The sequence below is a fragment of the Chiloscyllium plagiosum genome, unplaced genomic scaffold, assembly GCF_037043375.1.
Source record: "Chiloscyllium plagiosum isolate Xiang-an unplaced genomic scaffold, Cpla_swu_hap1 HiC_scaffold_27, whole genome shotgun sequence".
Taxonomy (NCBI): Eukaryota; Metazoa; Chordata; class Chondrichthyes; order Orectolobiformes; family Hemiscylliidae; genus Chiloscyllium; species Chiloscyllium plagiosum.
Window position 1 is genome coordinate 73,662,515 of NW_028270165.1, and position 4,707 is coordinate 73,667,221.

The window sequence follows — 4,707 nt, forward strand, 5'->3', positions numbered from 1 at the left end:
TGTGTGTGAGAGAGAGGGACTGTGTGTGTGTGTGAGAGGGAAGGACAGTGTGTGTGTGTGAGAGAGGGACGTTGTGTGTGTGTGTGAGAGAGGGACAGTGTGTGTGTGTGTGAGAGAGGGACAGTGTGTGTGTGTGTGAGAGAGAGAGGGACTGTGTGTGTGTTTGTGAGAGAGAGAGGGACAGTGTGTGTGTGTGAGAGAGAGAGGGACAGTGCGTGTGTGTGAGAGAGAGAGGGACAGTGTGTGTGTGTGAGAGAGGGACAGTGTGTGTGTGTGTGAGAGAGAGAGAGGGACAGTGCGTGTATGTTGAGAGAGAGTGGGAAAGTGTGTGTGAGAGAGAGGGAAAGTGTGTGTGTGAGAGAGAGGGACAGCGTGTGTGTGTGAGAGAGAGGACAGTGTGTGTGTGTGTGTGAGAGAGAGAGGGACAGTGTGTGTGTGTGTGAGAGAGAGAGGGACTGTGTGTGTGTGTGTGTGTGAGAGAGAGGGGGTCAGTGTGTGTGTGTGAGAGAGAGGGACAGTCTGTGTGTGAGAGAGAGAGAGGACAGTGCGTGTGTGTGAGAGAGGACAGTGCGTGTGTGTGAGAGAGAGGGACAGTGTGTGTGTGAGAGAGGGACGTTGTGCGTGTGTGTGAGAGAGGGACAGTGTGTGTGTGTGAGAGAGAGAGTGGACTGTGTGTGTGTTTGTGAGGAGAGAGAGGGACAGTGTGTGTGTGTGTGTGTGTGTGTGTGTGAGAGAGAGAGGACAGTGTGTGTGTGTGAGAGAGCGACAGTGTGTGTGTGAGAGAGGGACAGTGTGTGTGAGAGAGAGAGAGGGACAGTGTGTGTGTGAGAGAGAGGGACAGTGTGTGTGTGTGAGAGAGAGGGACAGTGTGTGTGTGTGAGAGAGAGAGGGACAGTATGTGTGTGTGTGTGAGAGAGGGGACAGTGTGTGTGTGTGTGTGAGAGAGAGTGACAGTGTGTGAGTGTGAGAGAGAGGGACAGTGTGTGTGAGAGAGAGAGAGCGACAGTGTGTGTGTGTGTGTGAGAGAGAGAGGGACAGTGTGTGTGTGAGAGAGAGAGGGACTGTGTGTGTGTGTGTGAGAGAGAGGGGGTCAGTGTGTGTGTGTGAGTGAGAGGGACAGTGTGTGTGTGAGAGAGAGAGAGGACAGTGGGTGTGTGTGAGAGAGGGACAGTGTGTGTGTGAGAGAGAGGGACAGTGTGTGTGTGAGAGAGAGAGGGACAGTGTGTGTGAGAGAGAGGGACAGTGTGTGTGTGTGAGAGAGGGACAGTGTGTGTGTGAGAGAGAGAGGGACAGTGTGTGTGTGAGAGAGAGGGACAGTGTGTGTGTGTGAGATAGGGACAGTGTGTGTGTGTGAGAGAGAGGGACAGTGTGTGTGTGAGAGAGAGGGACAGTGTGTGTGTGAGAGAGAGAGGGACAGTGTGTGTGTGAGAGAGAGGGACAGTGTGTGTGTGAGAGAGAGAGGGACAGTGTGTGTGTGAGAGAGAGGGACAGTGTGTGTGTGAGAGAGAGGGACAGTGTGTGTGTGTGAGAGAGGACAGTGTGTGTGTGAGAGAGAGAGGGACAGTGTGTGTGTGAGAGAGAGGGACAGTGTGTGTGTGAGAGAGAGGGACAGTGTGTGGTGTGAGAGAGGACAGTGTGTGTGTGCGTGTGTGAGAGAGAGGGACAGTGTGTGTGTGAGAGAGAGAGGGACAGTGTGTGTGTGAGAGAGAGGGACAGTGTGTGTGTGAGAGAGAGAGGGGACAGTGTGTGTGTGAGAGAGAGAGAGGGACAGTGTGTGTGTGTGAGAGAGGGACAGTGTGTGTGTGAGAGAGAGAGGGACAGTGTGTGTGAGAGAGAGAGGGACAGTGTGTGTGTGAGAGAGAGGGACAGTGTGTGTGTGTGAGAGAGGGACAGTGTGTGTGTGTGTGTGTGAGAGAGGGACAGTGTGTGTGTGTGTGAGAGAGAGAGGGACAGTGTGTGTGTGTGAGAGAGAGAGGGACAGTGTGTGTGTGAGAGAGAGGGACAGTGTGTGTGTGTGTGAGAGAGAGGGACAGTGTGTGTGTGAGAGAGAGGGACAGTGTGTGTATGTGAGAGAGAGGGACAGTGTGTGTGTGTGAGAGAGAGAGGGACAGTGTGTGTGTGAGAGAGAGAGGGACAGTGCGTGAGAGAGAGAGAGGGACAGTGTGTGTGAGAGAGAGAGGGACAGTGTGTCTGTGAGAGAGAGAGGGACAGTGTGTGTGTGAGAGAGAGGGACAGTGTGTGTGTGAGAGAGAGAGGGACAGTGTGTGTGTGTGAGAGAGAGGGACAGTGTGTGTGTGTGTGAGAGAGGGACAGTGTGTGTGTGAGAGAGAGAGGACAGTGTGTGTGTGAGAGAGAGGGACAGTGTGTGTGTGTGAGAGAGAGGGACAGTGTGTGTGTGAGAGAGAGGGACAGTGTGTGTGTGTGTGAGAGAGAGAGGGACAGTGTGTGTGTGTGAGAGAGGGACAGTGTGTGTGTGTGTGAGAGAGAGGGACAGTGTGTGTGTGGAGAGAGAGGGGCAGTGTGTGTGAGAGAGAGAGGGACAGTGTGTGTGTGAGAGAGAGGGACAGTGTGTGTGTGTGTAGAGAGAGGGACAGTGTGTGTGTGAGAGAGAGGGACAGTGTGTGTGTGAGAGAGAGGGACGTGTGTGTGTGAGAGAGGGACAGTGTGTGTGTGAGAGAGAGAGGGACAGTGTGTGTGTGAGAGAGAGAGGGACAGTGTGTGTGTGTGAGAGAGAGAGGGACAGTGTGTGTGAGAGAGAGAGGGACAGTGTGTGTGTGTGTGAGAGAGAGGGACAGTGTGTGAGAGAGAGAGAAGGGACAGTGTGTGTGTGTGAGAGAGAGGGACAGTGTGTGTGTGTGAGAGAGGGACAGTGTGTGTGTGAGAGAGAGAGGACAGTGTGTGTGAGAGAGAGAGGACAGTGTGTGTGTGAGAGAGAGAGGGACAGTGTGTGTGAGAGAGAGAGAGGACAGTGTGTGTGTGAGAGAGAGAGGGACAGTGTGTGTGTGAGAGAGAGAGGGACAGTGTGTGTGTGTGAGAGAGGGACAGTGTGTGTGTGAGAGAGAGAGGGACAGTGTGTGTGTGAGAGAGAGGGACAGTGTGTGTGTGTGAGAGAGAGGGACAGTGTGTGTGTGAGAGAGAGAGGACAGTGTGTGTGTGAGAGAGAGAGGGACAGTGTGTGTGTGAGAGAGAGAGAGGGACAGTGTGTGTGTGAGAGAGAGGGACAGTGTGTGTGTGTGAGAGAGAGAGGGACAGTGTGTGTGTGAGAGAGAGGGACAGTGTGTGTGTGAGAGAGAGAGGGACAGTGTGTGTGTGAGAGAGAGGGACAGTGTGTGTGTGAGAGAGAGAGGGACAGTGTGTGTGTGTGAGAGAGAGAGGGACAGTGTGTGTGTGAAGAGAGAAGAGGACAGTGTGTGTGTGAGAGAGAGAGGGACAGTGTGTGTGTGAGAGAGAGAGAGGGACAGTGTGTGTGTGAGAGAGAGGGACAGTGTGTGTGTGAGAGAGAGAGGGACAGTGTGTGTGTGTGAGAGAGAGAGGGACAGTGTGTGTGAGAGAGAGAGGGACAGTGTGTGTGTGAGAGAGAGGGACAGTGTGTGTGAGAGAGAGAGGACAGTGTGTGTGTGTGAGAGAGAGAGGGACAGTGTGTGTGTGTGAGAGAGAGAGGGACAGTGTGTGTGTGAGAGAGAGAGGGACAGTGTGTGTGTGAGAGAGAGGACAGTGTGTGTGTGTGAGAGAGGGACAGTGTGTGTGTGTGTGAGAGAGGGACAGTGTGTGTGTGTGAGAGAGGGACAGTGTGTGTGAGAGAGAGGGACAGTGTGTGTGAGAGAGAGAGGGACAGTGTGTGTGTGTGAGAGAGGGACAGTGTGTGTGAGAGAGAGAGGGACAGTGTGTGTGTGTGAGAGAGGGACAGTGTGTGTGTGAGAGAGAGAGGGACAGTGTGTGTGTGTGAGAGAGAGAGGGACAGTGTGTGTGAGAGAGAGAGAGGGACAGTGTGTGGTGTGAGAGAGAGAGGGACAGTGTGTGTGTGAGAGAGAGGACAGTGTGTGTGTGAGAGAGAGGGACAGTGTGAGAGAGAGAGAGGACAGTGTGTGTGTGTGTTGAGAGAGAGGGACAGTGTGTGTGTGTGAGAGAGGGACAGTGTGTGTGTGTGTGAGAGAGAGGGACAGTGTGTGTGTGAGAGAGAGGGACAGTGTTGTGTGAGAGAGAGAGAGGACAGTGTGTGTGTGTGTAGAGAGAGAGGGACAGTGTGTGTGTGAGAGAGAGGGACAGTGTGTGTGTGAGTGAGAGAGAGGGACAGTGTGTGAGAGAGAGAGAGGGACAGTGTGTGTGTGTTGAGAGAGAGAGGGACAGTGTGTGTGTGAGAGAGAGAGGGACAGTGTGTGTGTGTGTGAGAGAGAGGGACAGTGTGTGTGTGTGAGAGAGAGGACAGTGTGTGTGTGTGAGAGAGGGACGTGTGTGAGAGAGAGAGAGGGACAGTGGTGTGTGGTGTGTGTGGAGAGAGAGAGGGACAGTGTGTGTGTGTGTGTGTGAGAGGGAAGGGACAGTGTGTGTGTGTGTGTGAGAGAGAGGACAGTGTGTGTGTGAGAGAGAGAGGGACAGTGTGTGTGAGAGAGAGAGGGACAGTGTGGTGTGTGTGAGAGAGAGGGACAGTGTGTGTGTGTGTGAGAGAGAGGGACAGTGTGTGTGTGTGAGAGAGAGGACAGTGGTGAG